Source organism: Macaca nemestrina, chromosome 15, assembly GCF_043159975.1.
Source record: "Macaca nemestrina isolate mMacNem1 chromosome 15, mMacNem.hap1, whole genome shotgun sequence".
In the NCBI taxonomy this organism is placed as follows: domain Eukaryota; kingdom Metazoa; phylum Chordata; class Mammalia; order Primates; family Cercopithecidae; genus Macaca; species Macaca nemestrina.
Genome location: NC_092139.1, coordinates 60,239,180 through 60,260,263, shown reverse-complemented (window position 1 = coordinate 60,260,263; position 21,084 = coordinate 60,239,180). Strand labels below are relative to the sequence as shown.

Below are 21,084 nucleotides of genomic sequence, written 5' to 3'. Positions count from 1 at the left end.
GAGATGGAGTCCTACTCTGTCACTCAGACAGGAGTGCAGTGGTGCAATCTTGGCTCACTGCAACCTCTGCCTCTCAGGTTCCAGCAATTATCCTGCTTCAGCCTCCCAAGTAGCTGGGACTACAGGCTTGAACCACCACACCCTGCTAATTTTTGTTTTTTAGTAGAGACGCAGTTTCACCATGTTAGCCAGGCTTGTCTTGAACTCCTGACCTCAAGTGACCCAGTCACCTTGGCCTCCCAAAGTGCTGGGATTACACACATGAGCCACTGTGCCCGGCTGAGCTACACTTTGAAGCATGGCTTACCCCTGTGCTTCAGTTGAGGAAACTACAGATGGGAGAGTTCAGTAACCTGCACAAAGTTAAACCAGCAAGTAATTGGTGAAGTCAAAATCTAGAATCAAGGGGTTTTTGTTGTTTAGTTTTTGTTTTGGAGATAGCAACTTGCCATGTCTTAAAAAGACTTAAATAAGTGGCAAGGATTTCCATGTTTATGGACTGAAAAACTTAAGATGACAATACACCAAAATAGTGCACAGACACACTGTAATTCCAATTTTTTATTTTTTCTAACATTTCTTCTGCAAAACCAGAATAGCCCATTCTGAAATTTGTATGAAATTTGAAGGTACTCTGAACATTCAAAAAAATGTTGAAAAAAAGAACAAAGTTAGATGGCTCACAATTCTAAATTTCAGAACATACAAAGCTACTATAATTAAAACAGTTTGATACTGGCATAAGAACAAAGATATAGACAAAATAAATAAAATAAATAAACCCCCAAAAAAATCCCTTGCATAAATTACTGATCATCTTTTGACAAGCATGCCTAAACCATTATGTAAAGGAAAGGACATTTTGTTCAACAAATGATGCTGAGAAAACAAGTCCACATATAAACCAGTAAGATTAAATCTTTATCACAATGCATGTAAAAAAATTAAATAAAAATAGATTCAAGACATAAAAATAAGTGTTAAAACTTTAGTGGTTTCTCATGGTTGTTTTTATTTATGCGGGGTCAGTACTACCATGAACACCTTTAGACACACAAACTAGAAATCTTAGAAGAGATAGATACGTTCCTAGGCACACATGCCCTCACAAGACTGAGCCAGGAAGACTTTGATTTCCTAAACAGACCAATAACAAGCTCTGAAATTGAATCAGTAATACATAACTTGCTAATCAAAAAGAGCCCTGGACCTTATGAATTTATAGTCAAAGTCTACCATATGTACAAAGAAGAGCTAATACAATTCCTACAGAAACTATCCCAAAAAATTGAGGAGGAGAGCATCCTCCCCAACTCATTCTATGAGGCCAGCATTATCTTGACACAAAAACCTGGAAGAGACACAACAAATATAGAAAACTTCAAGCCAACGTTCTTGATGAACATCTATACAAAAGTTCTCACCAAAATATTTGCGATCCAGATCCAGCAGCAAATAAAAAATATAGTCCATCATGATCAAGTAGGCTGCCTCCTTAGGATGCAAGTTTTGTTTAGCATATGCAAATCAATTAATGTAATTTATCACATAAACAGGACTAAAAACAAAAACACATGATTATCTCAATAGACGCATAATATAATAAGAGCCATCTATAACAAGCCCAAAGACAACATTCTGCTGAATGGGCAAAAGCTGGGAGCATTCCCTTTGAAAACCAGCTCAAGGCAAGAATCCCCTCTGATCATTTCTATTCAACATAGTATTGGAAGTCTTGACCAGAGCAAACAGGCAAAACAAAAAGTAAAGAGCATCCAAATAGGAAGAGAGAAAGTCAAACTATCTCTGTTTGCAGATAACATAATTCTGTATCTAGAAAACCCTGTAGTTTCAACTCCAAAGTTTCTTCAGTCAATAAACAACTTCAACAAAGTTTCAAGATACAAAATCAATGTGCAAAAATTACTACCATTTCTCTACACCAAAGATAGCAACACTGACAGCCAAATCAGAAAGACCATCCCGTTCACAATTGCCACAAAATAGTAAAATATCTGGGAATACAACTAAGCAGGGAGGCAAAAGAGCTGTACAATGAAAATTACAAAACAATGCTCAGGCTGGGCGTGGTGGCTCAGGCCTGTAATCCCAGCACTTTGGGAGTCCGAGGAGGATGGATCACGAGGTCAGGAGTTCAAGATCAGCCTGGCCAACATAGTGAAACCTCATCTCTACTAAAAATACAAAATATTAGCTGCACGTGGTGGCAGGCACCTGTAATCCCTGCTCTTCAGGAGGCTGAGGCAGGAGAATGGCTTAATCCTGGGAGGTGGATGTTGCAGTGAGACAAGATTGTGCCATTGCACTCCAGCCTGGGTGACACAGTGAGACTCCCTCTCAAAAAAAAAAAAAATTAGCCTGGCATGGTGGCAAGCACCTGTAGTCCCAGCTACTCGGGAGGCTGAGGCAGGAGAACGCCATGAACCCGGGAAGCAGAGCTTGCAGTGAACTGAGATTGTGCCACTGCACTCCAGCCCGGGCAACAGAGTGAGACTCCATCTCAAAAACAAAACAAACAAACAAACAAAAAATACTGCTCAAAGAAATCAGAGACGACACAAGCAAATGGAAAAACATCCCATGCTCATGGATAGGAGGATCCAATATGACTAAAATGGCTATACTGCACAAAGCAATTTACAGATTCAACACTATTCCTATTAAACTACCAATGAAATTCTTTACAGAGCTAGACAAAACTATTTTAAAATTCACATAAAACCAAAAAAGAGCACAAATAGACAAGTCAAAAGAACAAAGCTTGAGGTATCATGTTACCTGACTTCAAACTATACTACAAGGCTACAGTAAGAAAAACAGCATGATACTGATAAAAACAGGCACATAGACAAATTGAATAGACAGCCCAGAAATAAATACGGCTGCACATCTGTGACCATGTGATCGTCAACAAAGCTGACAAAAGGAGCAATAAGGAAAAGATTCTTTATTCAATAAATGATGTTGGGACAACTAGTTAGCCATATGTGGAAGATTGAAATTGGATCCCTTCTTTACACCATATACAAATAAATAAATAAATAAACTCAACATTGATTGAAGGCTTAAATATAAAACCTAAAAGTATAAAAACCCTAGAGGACAATCCAGGCAATACAATCCTGGATATAGGAATGGGCAAAGATTTCATGACAAAAATCAATAGCAAGAAAAGCAAATACTGACAAGCAGGATCTAATTAAGCAAAAGAGCTTTTGCATAGCAGAAAAAAAGAGAACTATCAACAGAGTAAATAGAGAACCTAGTGAGTGGAAGAAAACATTTGCAAACTATGCATCTGAAAAAGATCTACTATCCAGCATCTATAAGGAACTTAAATTTACAAAGAAAGAAACAACCTCATTAAAATGCGGGCAAAGGACATGAACAGACACTTTTCAAAAGAAGACATACCTATGGCCAACAAATATATGAAAAAAATCTCAGCATCACTGATCATTGGAGAAATGAAAATTAAAACCACAATGAGACGGCTGGGTGTGGTGGCTCAGGCTTGTAATCCTAGCACATTGGGAAACCAAGGCAGGTAGATCACGAGGTCAAGAGATCAAGACCATCCTGGCCAACATGGTGAAACTCCGTCTCTACTAAAAATACAAAAAGTGTCTGGGTGTGGTGGTGCACACCTGTGATTCCAGCTACTGGGGAGGCTGAGGCTAGAGAATCACTTGAACCCAGGAGGCGAAGGTTGCAATGAGCCAAGATGGTGCCACTGCACTCCAACATGGTGACAGAGTGAGACTCCGTCTGGAAAAAGAAATAACAATGAGATACCATCTCACACTAGTCAGAATGGCTGTAGTTAAAGAGTCAAACTATAAATACTGGTGAGGTTGTAGAGAAAAGGGAACTTAAACACTGTTGGTGGAAGTGTAAATTGGTTCAATTGCTGTCAAAAGCAGTTGGGCAATTCCTCAAAGAGCTAAACGCAGAACTACCATTCAATAGATCTTCTCTCAATTCCATTACTGTGTATATTCCCAGAGAAATATGAATTATTCTACCATAAAGAAACATGCATGCAAATGCTCACTGCAGCCCTACTCACAATAGCAAAGACATGGTCTCAACCTAAATACTATCAGTAACAGATTAGATAAAGAAAATGTGCCATATATACATTATGGAATACTAGCAGCAATAACAAAAGAGATTATGATTTTTGTGGCATCATGAATGAAGCTGGAAGCTATTATTCTTAGCAAACTAACACAGGAACAGAAAATCAAATACCATGTGTTCTCAGTTGTAAGTGGGAGCTAAATGATAAGAACTTAGAAACTCAAAGAGAAAAACAACAGACATTGGGGTCCATTTGAAATTAGAAGATGGGAGGATGGAGTGAAGTAGAAAACATTGCTATTGGGGACTGGGCTTAATACCTGAGTGATGAAATCATCTGTACAGCAAACCCCTGTGACATGTGTTTACCTATGTAACAGACCTTCCCATATACCCCCAAACCTACTATAAAAGTTTTCAAAAGTTAAACCTTAAAAGTTCTTAGGAAAAAGCATAAGCAAATATTTTATAACATTAAATTTGGTGATAGTTTCTTGACTGTGACACCAAAAGCATAGGCCACAAAATATTAAAGAGATAAATTGGACTTGATTAAAATGTGAAACTTTTCTGTTCTTTTGATATGAAAACACACTGTTGTTCGTGTTTTTTGATCCAAAAAAACCCTTCTCTACTAAAATTTGGCACAAAAAGCATAAACAACAGAGTGAAGAGACAACCAGTGAGTGGGAGAAAAGATTTGCAAATCATGTATCTGACTAGGTACATAAGGCATAATATAACAAGCAGAAGACATAAAGAACTCCTAAAACTTAACAATAAAACAAAACAACTACAACCTTTATAAAAGGGCAGAGGACATGAATCTATATTGGGTCAATAAGTCTACAGAAAAATGCTCAGTATCACCAGTCATTAGGGACATGCAAATCAAAACCAGAACGAGATATCATGTTACAGCTATTATGATGGATATATAAAAAACAAAATAACAAAAATGAAAAGGAACAAGTACTGCCTAGGATGTGGAGAAACTGGAACCCTGGTGCATGTCTGGTGAGAATATAAAATGGTTTATCAACTGTGACAAATAGTTTGGCAGTTCATCAGAAAGTTCTCCATAGAATTACCATATGTTCCAGCAACAGGTACAGTTCCATGTGTTCCACTTACAGGTGTGTTCAAAATAATCAAATGCAAGGACTTAAGCTGCAACCTCTGCCTCTGGGGCTTATGCAATTCTCATCCCTCAGTCTCCCGAATGGTTGAGACTACAAACATGCACCACCACGCCCAGCTAATTTTTGAGTTTTTAGTAGAGGCAGGGTTTTACCATGTTGCCCAGGGTGGTCTCTAACTCCTGAGCTTAAGTGATCTGCCCCCTTCAGTCTCCCAAAGTTTTGGAATTACAGGTGTGAGCCACCGTGCCTGACTTCTGTTATTCAATCTAAGAACAGCTCGCTGGGCATGGTGGCTCACACCTGTAATCCCAGCACTTTGGGAGGCCGAGGTGAGTGGATCACCCAAGGTCAGGAATTCGAGACCAGCCTAGCCAACATGGTGAAACCTCATCTGTACTTAAAACACAAAAGAGGCCGGGAGCGGTGGCTCAAGCCTGTAATCCCAGCACTTTGGGAGGCCGAGACGGGCGGATCACGAGGTCGGGAGATCGAGACCATCCTGGCTAACATGGTGAAACCCCGTCTCTACTAAAAAATACAAAAAACTAGCCAGGCGAGGTGGCGGGCGCCTGTAGTCCCAGCTACTCGGGAGGCTGAGGCAGGAGAATGGCGTAAACCCGGGAGGCAGAGCTTGTAGTGAGCTGAGATCCGGCCACTGCACTCCAGCCTGGGCGGCAGAGCGAGACTCCATCTCAAAAACAAAAACAAAAACAAAAAAAAACACAAAAGAATAGCTGGCTGTGGTGGTACACACCTGTAATCCCAGCTACTTGGGAGGCTGAGGCAGGAGAATCGTTTGAACCCAGGAGGCAGATGTTGCAGTGAGCTGAGATCAATCCACTGCATTCCAGCCTGGGGGACAAGAGCAAGATTTCATCTCAAAAAAAAAAAAAAAACTGCATGCAGAAATGTGTTCGGGTGTAAAAATTTCGTTCACATATGCACTGATACTTTCACACACCAATTTTTATAGCAACATCACTTATAGTACAAAATGTAAAAAGAAATCCAGATATCTTCTAAAGGATAAATAGATAAAGAAAATGTGGTATATACACACAACAAAATATTATTTAGCCTTAAAATGAATGCAGTGTGGTTGGGCATGGTGGCTTATGCTTATATAATCTCAGAGCTTTGGGAGGCAAAGATTAGAGGATCTCTTGAGCCTGGGAGTTTGAGGCCAGCCTGAGCAACATAGGAAAATCCCGTATCTACAAAAAGTACAAAAATTTGCTGGGCCTGATTGTGTGTGCCTGTAGTCCCAGCCACAGGGTAGGACCATCTGAGTCAGAAGGATCACTTAAGCCTGGGGAGGTTGAGGCAGCAATGAGTCAGGATTGCATTGCTGTGCACTCCAGCCTGGATGACAAAGAGAGACTCCATCTCAACAACAACAACAACAACAACAACAAAAAAGCAGTGCTGATACATGCTATGACATGGATGAACTTTGAAGTCATGCTATGTAAAATAAGCCAAATAAAAAAGGATAAATATTTAATGTCAAATTTTATGTGTAGGGGAATGTCATAGGAGGCTGGCTGGCCCATTCAAAGCAGAAGCAGATCATCGGGATGTTAGAATACTGGTGGCTTAATTATGTTTACACAGGCAAAGTAGGGAGGCAAGTGCTACTTTGGTACCCATCTACCCCAGTGATTGTTCTGAGCCCTGCGGTTGTTATCTGGTGCCTTCCAAGGCTGAAGGTCTGTGTAGACATAATTCTATGCCTCATCTGGGGAGCAAAACTGCTTGGGACATAAGGAGCAGCAGTGATGGCCAGGAATAGCTCTGAGGCTTACAAATGTATCTGGCTGTCAGTTACTGTCTTTGCAGAGCTCCACACAGGAGACTGGCAAAAAGGTGTTAATGGGGTAACAATCTGTTTCCTCTGGTGAGGGGCAGAAGCTTGTGGCTGCCAACAAGGGCCAGCATTGAAATGAGGTGAGTGGAAGAAGAGGAGGTTCTCCAAACCAGCCCAGAGATGGCTGAGAAAGGCCCCCTGCACAGACACTGCCATGGCAACTCTAAAGGGCTCTGTCCCATATATTAACATATATATATATCTGTCTCTCCACACACGCAGATATAGACATAGATATAGACATTTATTCTATTGCTTCTATTTCTCTGAATAAGTCTAATACAACCTGTAACTAACAAAAGACTGCATAAGTTATTGAAAACATACTAACAAGAAAAGCCCAGAACCAGATGGTTTCACTGATTGTTTTAAACATTAAAGGTGTAACTCCAATATTTCTCACTCTAAAAATTGCAGTTAGTCAATGCAATATGCCAACTCAGTAGAATGAATTTTAGAAAACAACATGGTCATCTCGATTAATAGAGAAAAAATTTGACATAATCCCAAACACTTTTATGATAAGAGCACTTAGTAAACTATATATAGACTAAAACTTCCTCAACATAATAAAAGGTACATATAAAAAACTCAAAAATACCATTACATGCAATGGTGAAAGACTAAAAACTTTCAGGCCAGAATAATTGAGCAATATAAGAAAAGAAACACTACAATTGGAAAAGTAATAAGCTTATTTCTACCTAGAGATGTTATAATTTTATATATATATAATTAAAATCCTAAGTAATAATAACACTGTTAAGACCAACAATCAAAATCTGCAAAGTTGTAGGATACAAGATCAATACATACACATTCATGGAATAGAATTAAGGGTCAGGAAATAAATCTATACATGTAATTTTTTTAATGTGGACTTGGCAAAGCTGTAGGAGCTGTTGGAAAGAATTTAGTTCCTGTATTTTAGCCCAATTTTTATTTTATTTTATTTTATTTATTTATTTATTGAGACGGAGTTTCACTCTTGTTGCCCAGGCTGTAGTGCAATGGCACGATCTCGGCTCACTGCAATCTCCTCCTTCTGGGTTCAAGCTATTCTCCTGCCTTAGTCGCCCGAGTAGCTGGTATTACAGCCATGCATCACCACGCTCAGCTAATTTTGTATTTTTAGTAGAGACGGGGTTTCACCAACTGTAACCAATCCTTTACCTTGGGTTGCTTTCTCATGAACCTTGTAAAAGCCTTTCCTTCATGCTGCTCTGGTGGACGACAAATCATGGCTGGGTGCTTTCCATTTCACCAATCACTGTTTGCTAAAATAAACTGGTTAACATTTTAACAAGGGCTCCCTTTAATTTTTAACAAGAAAGACTGGGCCCCCAACCCTGGGCCGCAGCTCCTCCCACACACACACCAAGTCGGGGTTATGCCCTGATGACCCACCTGGCATTCTTGAACAATCTGGGGAGTACTCTGGGCTGTGGGCGCAGAGCAGGGCACCACGCAGAGACGGGACAAGATGCCACAGGGCGGGACGCATCAGAGTATTCCTTTTTTCTTTCTTTAAAATACAAAATGAGGGAAGTGTTGTGCTCCATACAAAATTCAAAAGGTACAAAAGAGCATGTTGAAAAGTTAAGTCTCACTTCCATATCACAACCCCAGGCACCCCAGGTTCCTTCTCTTTAGGAAATAATGTTACTGGTTTCCCATATGTCTTTTCAGAGTTTTTATGCCTGGACAGTATGTATGTATGTGTGCACATTTTTTTAAGTATATAGTAGTATCTTGTGCACACTATTCTGTACCTTTCATTTTTCACTTAACATATTTGGAGATTGTATCATCTCAGTACAGATCTCCCTGTTCTTTTTTTTTTTTTTTTTAGCTGAGATATACATATCATACAATAAAATTGACCTTATTTAAGTGTATACTCAGAAGCGGGTATGGTGACTTATTCCTGTAATCCCAGCAACTGGGGAGGCTGAGTTGGAGAATCACTTGAGGCAGGAGTTCAAGACCAGCCTGGGCAACAAAGCAAGAGCTTAGACTCTAAAAATAAACATAAGTAAAATTTGCAATCCACTGGTTTTTAGCTTAGTAACTGTCACCACTGTGGAGGAAGCAGTGATGATAAAGGGAAATCCTATACCCTTTAACGGTCACTCTCTATTCTTTCCTCCTCATCCCCTTGCAGTCATGAGTCTACTCTCTGTCTCTATGGACTTGCATATTCTGGATATTTCATATAAATGGGATTATATAATAAAAAAAGAAATTCCAGGAACACCAGAAACAGATTACACTTTTTCTGCTTTATAATTTCAAGTCCTATGAAGGTTTAAAACATAATTCTACAAAAAATTTGACTGAAAAACATTATGTGCAAAAAGTATCATGTTAAATATAAGAAAAGTCTAATTATTTTATGCAGGAATTTTATTTTTCTTATCAGGACCTAATCTTAAAAATTGAAATTCTATATACCAACAGACTCTACTGTAGGGCAGTTTATTGTATGTACTCATGTTATTGATTCCTTACAAAAAATTTTCCCATAGGAAAATTAGAACATTGCTCAACATATGCTGAATTCCCAATTAGTACCTTATTTCTCACTTATTATTTTATGATTCTGTCTTCTTTAACATGCAGATTACCACGACTGTGTTTACACTTTCTGAATTGTCATATGTCTGTAATTTCCCTGTAATATTAGTTTCAGAAGTTCTACAACAACATGCTTGAGGCCTGACACAATGGCTCACACCTGTAATCCCAGCACTTTGGGAAGCGGAGGCAGATGGATCACAAGGTCAGGAGTTTGAGACCAGCCTGGCCAACATAGTGAAACCCTAACTCTACTAAAAATACAAAAAAGTTAGCCAGGCTCGGTGTCATGCACCTGTAATCCTAGCTACTCAGGAGGCTGAGGCAGGAGAATTGCTTGAACCTGGGCGGTGGAGGTTGCAGTAAGCCAAGATCATGCCACTGCACACCAGCCTGGGCAACAGGGTGAGACTCTGTCTCAAATAAATAAATAAATAGGTAAATAAAATAAAATAACATGCTCGAATATATATGTTATATATAAATTATATAATTTACTAAGATATTTGTCTTGTATGTTTCATCAACTGTAGGCACAATGTTATTAGCATTTCCTTCCAGTTTGCTCAACTTTTACCTGAATAATAGCACAAGTTATTCCCAATTTTATGTTAAATATCAATGTTTTATACTGTATTTACTATATATAGTTATTGTATTTAGAAATAGGCCGGGCCCGGTGGCTCACGCCTATAATCCCAGCACTTTGGGAGGCCAAGGCAGGTGGATCACGAGGTCAGGAGATCGAGACCATCCTGGCTAACACGGTGAAACCCCGTCTCTACTAAAAATACAAAAAATTAGCCAGGCGTGGTGGCGGGCGCCTGTAGTCCCAGCTACTTGGGAGGCTGAGGCAGGGGAATGGTGTGAACCTAGGAGGTGGAACCTCCTATGTTCCTCATGGTGTTTCCCAAAATCGGGTTCCCATCTTTATCAACCCTAGAGTGACACTGACTAGCCCAGTGTTTTTTCCTTTTTCACATTTTGGACATATTTCAAGCTCAAAAGTCTTCTTTTTTCCCCTGACAGCCTGACTTGCTGATTTTTTCCACATTCTTTTTTAATATGACCATGCTTCCCGCAGTTAAAACAAGCTCCAGGAAATAGAGTATTTCCTTTATCCACTCTCAGTCCTGCCATTGCCTGTGCCAACAAGGTAGCTTCATGCAGATTACCTCTGATACCATCACAGGCCTTGATATAATCAACTAAATATGCTTTCCCTCTGATAGGTCGCAGAGCAGTCTGGCAATCAGGATTAGCATTGTTGAAAGATAATAACTGCAACACTATATCCTGAACAGCTGAATCTGCAATATCTTTTTAAAAGACTCCTGTAACCCAGCTATAAAATCAACGTATGGTTCTCTGGGTCCCTGGTTTATAGCACTAAAGGAATGGTATTGCACCCCACTTGAAGTAATTTTTTTCCCAAGCTCTAATGCACCCTGCTCTAAGTTGTTCTATGGCATCATCCTGCATGAGCAGTTGTGCATCTAAACCAGCCCAGCCACCAACCCCTAAAAGTTGGTCTGCAGTTATATTAATTTGAGGTTGGACCTGGGCATTGAGAGCAGCCTGAATGGAAGGTTCATCTGCCCACCAAGTTTTAAATCGTAAGAACTGAGCAGGAGTTAGACAAGCTCAAGTAAGAGTGTCCCAGTCAGTAAGAATCATTCAACTGGAAACAGTAACATTCTTTAACAGTCCCATTACAAAAGGAGAATCTGGTCCATACTCACTTATTGCTTATTTTAATTCTTTGAGTAATTTAAAAGGAAAAGTCTCAAATGTAGCTGTAATATTTCCCTCTTGATCCAGGGGATGTATTCTAACAAGGAACTGCCAAGCCTCTAAATCACCCTCGTCTAGTTTGCTGAATTCTTGTCTGAATAGAACTAAGAGCTGTCGCTCGAGGCACTGCTTGAACAGTCACTGGGGCAACTACTTTTCGTCCAGTGTCCTCTGCAAAAGAACTATCTGGGGGGCCATTTTCTTCAAAATGATTATGAGGGGGTACAGAAGGGTAGGGATGAACCTCTCCTGCCTTCACGGCTTTAGCTTTAGCTGGCAAATAAACCTGCTGTGTAACCTCTTCTGTTACTTATAATGTATACTCTCCTTCCTTATCATCAGTGTGAAAAAGTTCCAAGGTGGAATGAACCAGACCCCAAACTTTGCCCTATTGTTACCCTGATGCTTCTGAGCTCCCCTTGTTACTCACCACAGGATTGCTCTAAGAGTACCGGATGTCCTCCAGCTAGTTTTCGGTTCCAACCATTGCTCTGGTGACCCTTTGACCAGGATTTGAGCCTGCATGATGGATGCCACTTGCTGAGACCAGCTCGGCCAGGGAGACCCTAGCCCAGCGGTGCTAGAGGAATTAAAGACACACACACAGAAATATGAAGGTGTGAAGTGGGAAAACAGGCGTCTGACAGCCTTCAGAGCTGAGAGCCCTGAACAGAGATTTACCCACATATTTATTAACAGCAAACCAGTCATTAACATTGTGTCTATAGATATTAAATTAACTAAAGATATCCCTTACGACAAACAAATGGATGGGCCAAATTAATTGCAGCAGGAACACGCCCTTAAGACACAGATCACTCATGCTATTATTTGTGGCTTAAGAATACCTTTAAGTGGTTTTCAGCCCTAGGCAGGCCAGGTGTTCCTTGCCCTCATTCCTGTAAACCCACAACCTTCCAGCTTGGGTATTAGGGCTGTTATGAACGTGTTACAGTGCTGCAGAGATTTTATTTACGGTCAGTATTGGGGCCAGCTTATGGCCAGACTATGGGGGGCTTGCTCCCAACAGTTTTCTTTAAAAAGTTTTTGCCTTAACTGTATCCAAATGATTCAAAATTCATGCTTTTCATGGATGCACAGTTAGAGTTGAAAATTGTAGTTATCTAGAATTCTTTTCTATGTTTATTCAGGATTTTATGGGTTAAAGTTTCTCTTCATTATATTTTGTATTTTATATTTCTGTATTTTTTAGAGTGGGCTCCTCACATCAGTTGTGTTTCTAGTTTCTACTTATTTATTATGGTTTTGAATTACAGCATTCAAACCAGAATTTTGGGGGTTAATGTTAACTTTGTTTGAAATTTTGTGTTTGTGTGTTTCAACTTTTAGGGTAGGCCACCTTACATAAGTTTACTGTTTTTAGTTTTAGCTTATATATTATAATTTTGTATGACAATATTCAACCCTGTACACCTTAAGACAGTGTGGGGCAAAAGCCAACTATGACTCAGCCCTACATTCTTTGTCAATATAATTGTTTGTTTGCTTCTATAAATATTACCCCTATTTTGTTTATGATTCATATAGTTTTCTTCTTGGTGGCCAATAATTGATTATGTCTAAGTGAGTAGTCATGGAAATTGTCTTAATTTCAACATCTTTATCTTGTATTATCTTAGTGTGAAAGAAACTTTTGTGGTTTGAAGGCAATTATTCAGAAAGTTTGTAACTCTATCCCTTTTAGGTGTCTTATTTATTTATTTAAGACAGAGTCTTACTCTGTTGCCCAAAGTGCATTGACACAATCTCAGCTCACTGCAACCTCCACCTCCCAGGTTAAAGCAATTCTCCTGCTTCAGCCTCCTGAGTAGCTGGAATTAAAGGCATGCTCCACCATGCCTGGCTAATTTTTGTATTTTCAGTAGAGATGGGGCCAGGCTGGTCTTGAATTCTTGACCTCAAGTGATCTGCACACCTCAGCCTCCCAGAATGCTGGAATTACAGGCATGAGTCACCACGCCCTGCCCTCAGGTGTCATTTAAAATTTTGATTGTGGTAAAAATACATAACATAAAATGTAGAATTTTAAATAAGTATTTTTTCTTATATGGTTTAGTCATATTGTGTATTTACATTGTTATATAACATAGTTGTAAAACTTTTTTGAAAACTAAAACTCAATACACATGAAATAAATTAATAATACCCATGTTTTTTACCACCTGGCTCCTGATAAAAGCCATTCCATTTTCTATTTCTAAGAGTTTCAATAATTTAGATATTACATATAAGTGGAATCATAAAGTATCTCTTTTATTGTGGCTAAGTTTACTTAGCATCCTGTCCTCAAGGTTTATCTTTATAGTGGATATTACAAGATTTTCTGCTTTTAAAAGCGAACTAGTTTTCCATTACTTTTATATTACAAATCATATTTATTCATTAATTCCGTGAGGAAAGTTGGTTTTGTTTTAAAATATTGGCCTTTGTGTTGCAGGAAGTCAGGGACCCCGAACAGAGGGACCAGCTGAAGTCACAGCAGAAGAACATAAATTGTGAAGATTTCATGTACATTTATTAGTTCCCCAAATTAACCCTTTTATTATTTCTTATGCCTGTATTTACTATAATCTCTGAACATAAATTGTGAAGATTTAATGGACACTTATCACTTCCCCAATCAATGCTTTTGTGATTTACTATGACTGTCGTTAATCTCTTAATCCTGTCATCATCTTTGTAAGCTGAGAAGGATGAATGTCACCTCAGGACCCTGTGATTGTGTCAGATGCACAAATTGTTTATAGAGTATGTGTGTTTGAACAATATGAAATCTGGGCATCTTAAAAAAAGAACAGGATAACAGCGATGTTCAGGTAACAAGAGAGGTAACTTTGGACTGGCCGCTGGTGAGCCAGATGGAACAGAGCTATATTTCTCCTCTTTCAGAAGCAAATAGGAGAAATATCGCTGAATTCTTTTTCTCAGCATGGAACATCCCTGAGAAAGAGAATGCGCCCTGAAGGTAGATTTATAGATGGCCCCTTTAAGGTGTGCCACCATTTAGGGTCGAAGCTGAAGGGATGAAATAAGCCCAGGTCTCCTGTAGCACTACCACGCTTATTAAGAGGAGAAAAATTCCTAGCTAATAAATTTTGGTTAGTCAGGTTGTCTGCTCTCAAACCCTGTTTCCTGATAAGATGTTATCAATGATAATGCGTGCCTGAAACTTCATTAGCAATTTTAATTTTGCCCCATCCGGTGGTCCTGTGATCTCACCCTGACTCCATTTGCTTTGTGATATTTTATTACCTTGTGAAGTATGTGATCTCTGTAACTCACCCTATTCGTGCACTCCCTCCCCTTTTGAAAATTGCTAATAAAAACTTGCTGGTTTTTTGGCTTGGGGAACATCACGGATCCTGCTGACATGTGATGTCTCCCCCAGACACCCAGCTTTAAATTTCTCTCTCTTGTGCTCTTTCCCTTTATTTCTCAAACCAGCCAAGACACCTAGGAAATAGAAAAGAACCTATGTAACCATCAGGAGTGGGTTCTCCCGACACTTTTGTGAATAATGCTTCAATGAATATAGGTGTTCAAATTACTATTTACCCATATGTATGAGGTTTGCATTTGTGCTACACTGTGTTTTATTGGAAAACTTGTCTGTCTTTATGCCAGAATCAAACTGTTTTTATTACTGAAGCTTTGTAATGTGCTTTGAAATTAGAAAAGGTGAGGTCACTAACATTGTTTCTTTTTTAAAACATTTTTGGGCTCTTTATTGTCCCTTGAGAGTCCATATAATTTGTTGGTTTTTCTGTTTCTAAAAAAAAAAAAAAAAACTTGTTAATTGTAAAGGGATTGCATTGAATCTGTAGCCCACTAGGCAGCATGAACATCTTCACAATATTAAGTCTTACAACCCCTGAACATGAACATGCTCAAGTGAGTTGTGTAATTTCCATATATATGCTGATATTTTTGTTTTCTTCTGTTATTGATTTCTAGTTTTATTTCATTTTTATCAGAAATAATAGTCTTTAAGATGTATATTTTTAAAAAATTGTTAAGTCTTGTTTTGTGGCCTATCTAGAAGAATTTTTTATGAGCTATTCAGAAAATTGTATGTTTTGCTGTTGTTGTGTATTCTGTACATGCCCATTAGGTCTAATTTTTCTCCAGTGTTTTCAAACCTTCTGTTTCCTTATTGATATTTTGGCTAGCTTTATTAATTATTATTTAAAGTTCAAATTAAAGTATTCTACTATTATTATTTTTCTGTCTATTGTAATAATTATTTCAATGTTTGCTTTCTACATTTGGGAACACTGGTTGAGAATTATATATATATATATATATACACACACACACATATGTATATAAAATAAAATTTCATAAATTCTCAGCAAATTAGCCCTTTTATTATTGTTTAATGGCCTTCTTTGTCTCCTGCAAAGTTTAGACTTAAAGTTTATTTTATGAACTATGACTAAAATTTATTTTGCCTAACACAGTTATGACCAGCACTGCTCTCATTCAATAACCATTTATATCAAAAGTCTATTTTCATCTTGCTACTTTCAGTCTAGTTTTGACATTAGATCTAAAGTGAGTCACTTATGGAGAAGATAAAGTTGGGCTTTCTTTTATTAATCCCTCTATTCAATTTACATGTTTTGATTGAAAAGTTTATTCATAAATATTAAAATAGGTCTTTGAAAATGAAGGACTTACTTTTGTCATTGTTGTCTGATTTTATAGCTATGTAGCCCCCTTTACTCACTCTTTTGAATCTTCCTTTTTGTGTTGATTTTTGTAGTGAGATGCTTTAATGTATTTTGTGTGTGTGTGTGTGTGTGTGTGTGTGTGTATCTCTGTGAATATTTTCTTTCTGGTTGACATGGGAATTACATCTTTTTTTTGTTTTTTTTTTTTTTTTTTTTTTGGACAGTGTCTTACACTGTAGCCCACCACTGGAGGGCAGTGGAATGATCTCAGCTCACTGCAACCTCCGCCTCCTGAGTTCAAATGATTCTCCTTCCTTAGTCTCCCCAGGAGCTTGGATTACAGGCGCCCACTACTATGCCCGGCTAATTTTTTATATTTTTATTAGAGATTGGGGGTTTCACCATGTTGGCCAGGCTGGTCTTGAAATCCTGAACTTGTGATTCACACGCCTCGGCCTCCCAAAGTGCTTGGATTATAGGTGTGAGACACCACACCTGGCCCATAAAACCTCTTAAAGTTACAATATATTTTAAATTGGTAACAACTTTTTTTTTTTAGACTGAGTCTTGCTCTGTCGCCCAGGCTGGAGTGCAATGGTAGGATCTCGGCTCACTGCAAACCCCGCCTCCCAGGTTCATGTGATTCCCCTCCCTCAGTTTCCTGAGTAGCTGAGATAACAGGTGCCTGTCACCATGCCCAGCTAATTTTTTTTCTTTTTTGAGACAGAGTCTCTCTCTGTCACCCAGGCTGCAATGGCACGATCTTGGCTCGCTGCAAGCTCTGCCTCCCTGGTTCACGCCATTCTCCTGCCTCAGCCTCCTGAGTGGTTGGGACGACAGGGGCTCGCCACCATGCCAAGCTACTTTTTTGTATTTTTAGTAGAGACGGGGTTTCACCGTGTTAGCCAGGATGGTCTCGATCTCCTGACATCGTGATCTTCCTGCCTCGGCCTCCCAAAGTGCTGGAATTACAGGCGTGAGCCACTGAGCCGAGCCCCAGCTAATTTTTTTGTATTTTAGTAGAGATGGGGTTTCACCATGTTGGCCAAGCTGGTCGCAAACTCCTGACCTCAGGTGATCCACCTGCTTCGGCTTCCCAAAATGCTGGGATTTCAGACGTGAGCCACCGTGCCTGGCCAGTAGCAACTTAACTTTAGTTGCATATGAACATTCTTCCTCTTTCTGTCTGCCTCAACTTTATATGATTGATATCATATTATATATCATTAACAAACGGTTTTGAATATTTTAGGCTTTTTAGATTATATAACATATTACATATGTTTTGTGAGCTACCACTTGAATTCATCAGAATTTTATTTTTGTGCCTGTATATGTCTTTTCTAGAGAGTTATGTACTTTCATGTAATTTTGCGATGCTGTTTAGTATCATTTTTTTTTTTTCATGTATCACTTTATTTTTAATGAGAGAAACTCTCTTTAGCATTTCTGGTAGTGCAGGCCTAGTGACGATATGCTTTTGTAATATGTGGTCATCATGAAAGGACTTTACTTTTTCTTCATTTTGATAAATAGTTTATCTGGATATAGTATTATAGCTTAAAAGTTTTTGTTCTTTCGGCACATTCACTATATTACCCATGTCCCTTCTGGCCGGCAAAATTCCTGCAGCTAGATTCACTGGTTATCTCAAAGAGGCACCCTTATAAATAACATATAGCTTTCCTTTTTTGACTTTCAAGATTATCTACTAGTCTGTGACTTTCAAAACTTTGCTTATAATTTTTCTCATTATGAATCTTTTTGTGTTTATCCTAGTCAAAATTTGTTGAACTTTTAAATTTTTATGTTTTTTTCTTAAGTTTGATCATTTCTCAGGCATTATTTCTTTTTATATTCTTCAACTCCATAATTTGCTTTTTGCTATTTTTTATCTTATTATATATGTTCTATTTTCCTGATTTTATTTAGTTGTCTGTGCTCACATTTTGCTGAGTACTATTTAGATAATTATTTTAAAATTTTTTAGGTAATTTATACATCTCTTTCTTTAGGGTAGATTTTTGGATATTTATCTTGTTTTTGTTATTGTACCATAATGCCCTAATACTTTGTATATATTGTAATTTTTGGCTGATTATATTATATTACATTGTATATGTCCATTAAATTTGGGAGTTTAAAAAAATTACCAGTCATAATTTTTACATAGTGGCTTTGTCCAGAGGGTGTCTGACACAAACTCGTTGGCCTAGAAATTCTGAAGGTCTCTCAAACCTTTTCTCAAGATTCATTTTCTTTTATTACCTTTGGTCTCTGCCAAACCAAACTGTCATTCAAAGTATACCACCATGTCTTTGAGTATTCTGTGTCATGGCAGACAGAAACTACTCTTTGGAAAAGCCCCGAAAGCCAGAAGTATGACCATACATTCTATTGTTCTTTTCTTTTTATTTATTTATTTATTTAATTTATTTAATTAATTTATTTATTTATTTTGGAGTTTAGCTCTGTCGCCCAGGCTGGAGTACAGTGGCGTGATCTCAGCTCACTACAAGCTCATCTCCTGGGTTCACACCATTCTCCTGCCTCAGCCTCCCGATTAGCTGGGACTACAGGCACCTGCCACCACATCCAGCTAATTTTTTGTACTTTTAGTAGAGATGGGGCTTCACGGTGTTAGCCAGGATGGTCTTGATCTCCTAAGGTCGTGATTTGCCCACCTTGGTCTCCCAAAGTGCTAGGATTACAGGCAAGAGCCACCATACCCCGTCTATTTATTTTATTTTTTGAGACAGAGTTTCACTCTTGTTTCCCAGGCTGGAGCACAGTAGTGTGATCTCAGCTCACTGCAACCTCCACCTCCTGGGTTCAAGCAATTCTCCTGCCTCAGCTTCCCAAGTAGTTGGGATCACAGGCATGCGCCACCACACCAGACAAATTTTGCATTTTTAGTAGAAACGGGGCTTCTCTATGTTGGTCAGGCTGGTCTCAAACTCCCGACCTCAGGTGATTCACCCTTCTCGGACTCCCAAAGTGCTGGGATTACAGGCATTATTTGCCTCTGTGCCTGGCCACAGACATTTCTTCTTATGAATGTGGAGGGCATGCCTGTGCCTGACAAAAAGTTTTAGACTTTAAAAAAAAAATTTATATGGGGGCGGGTGATAATCTAACCACTGATACCTACAAGAAATTCTCATGAAATTTTGTCAGCTGTGAAGCAACAGCACCCATCCATTTTGTTTTGTTTTTTTTTCTTTTTTTTGTTTTGAGACAGAGTCTCACTCTGTCACCCAGGCTGGAGTGCAGTGGCCTGATCTCAGCTCACTGCAAGCTCCGCCTCCTGGGTTCATGCCATTCTCCTGCCTCATCCTCCTGAGTAGCTGGGACCACAGGCACCCCCCACAATGCCCAGCTCATTTTTTGTATTTTTAGTAGAGATGGGTTTCACCGTGTTAGCCAGGATGGTCTCCATCTCCTGACCTCGTGATCCACCTGCCTCAGCCTCCCAAAGTGCTGGGATTACAGGCATAAGCCACCGCACCTGGCCACCCATCAGTATTAATAGCCTGTATGAAGTGCATTTTCCCATTGAGTTCTGCAAAAATGTCCTCAGTGCAAAGATGAGAAAACACAGGATTCAAATGGCTGCTGAACAGCACATGGGTCAGAACTAAGAACCTTCCACAGAGAGGGCTGCATGAAATTCCCTCTAAGTTACCTGAAACACAGTGGCTTTTGACATTGAGTGCAAGAACCTGAAGAAGCCTTATTGCCTCTCCACTTCGGGGACAGTGAACAGGGCAAGACAGGCAAGACAGATAACTTGAGGAACAGAAAACCTAAATTCATGTTTAAAATAACAACTAAAAAGTGACTCAAACATATCAATTGGAAAGCTGGAAATAAAAGGAACAATGTGTTTTTATTTGCCCCACAGACCTGAGATTGTCAAAAAATTCAAAGAATGTTAACATCCAGAGGAGGCTGGGTGCAGAGAAGTAGCTATATTCAGGGACTGTTGATAGCAATGTACTTCCCACAGACCTTGTGGAAAGTCATCTGGCTTTAGCTATAAAAATTTTACATATGTTTCTCCTTTCACCCTGTAATTACTTTACTGGGAATCTACCATCAACAGGGGTTTAATGCATATGATATTCTAAATTGTGTCTCTTCTCCCAAATTTATATGTTGATATTCTAATATTCGCATGTTGATATACTAAGACATACATAATGTAATCAGCCTCAAATTGGGAGTGAGTGTTTGGACATATGGTCCTTAAAGAAGTGACTACGATTAAGTAAGTTAAGTGAAGTGGAACCTAAATATGACTGGAGTCCTTTTAAAAAGAGTAAAGGCACAGAGAGGCTCAAGGGAAGACCCTGTGAAAACAGAAATAGAAGGTAGTCATCTAATTTCTAGTAGAAAGAGGCGTTAAAGAAACCACTGCAGCCAATAGCTTGATGTTGAAATTCTAGCTTCCAGAATTATGAGACACTTAGTTTTCACTGAGTCCTTCAGTCCATGGTACTGGGTTATGGTAGCCCAAGCAAACAGTTACAGCCAATCATGGCACACAGATAATGTTTCCTGCATTACAGCTAAAATGAAAATAGAATGTTTTCATGGCTGGCTCCATCAGCATTGAAAGGCTAAACCACTCTGGGAAATGACCTCCTTTTATAGAACATTACAAAGACATGCGAAGGCACAGCTTCTGCCCTGATGAACTGCAGGGATGGGTTCTCTGAGATGACACATTGCAGACAAATGCATGGAAGAATGTAACCAATTTTTAATGTAACCTCTTCCCTATTTTTGTGTAAAAACCTCCCTAGGAATAGTGGTGGCTTTTAAGTCTCAGAGAAGGTCTGGCAGTACAGTGAAGCTGCCTGCTACAGAAGATACCTGGGGCAAATAGTTAAAACAATACAAA

General features: G+C 39.0%; 1 long non-coding RNA gene across 1 annotated transcript in view; it reads right to left on the bottom strand.

Annotated features, from left to right (window-relative positions):
* Positions 1 to 8,105: 8,105 nt before the first annotated feature.
* Positions 8,106 to 21,084, bottom strand: part of LOC139358850 (uncharacterized) — a 31,279-nt gene continuing 18,300 nt past the window's right edge. Inside the window, exons 2-4 of the long non-coding RNA XR_011614371.1 lie at positions 11,915 to 12,064; positions 8,521 to 8,638; positions 8,106 to 8,400 (exon numbers count right to left, since the gene is read on the bottom strand). This is a non-coding gene — a long non-coding RNA (uncharacterized lncRNA). The remainder of the gene's footprint in view (positions 8,401 to 8,520; positions 8,639 to 11,914; positions 12,065 to 21,084) is intronic.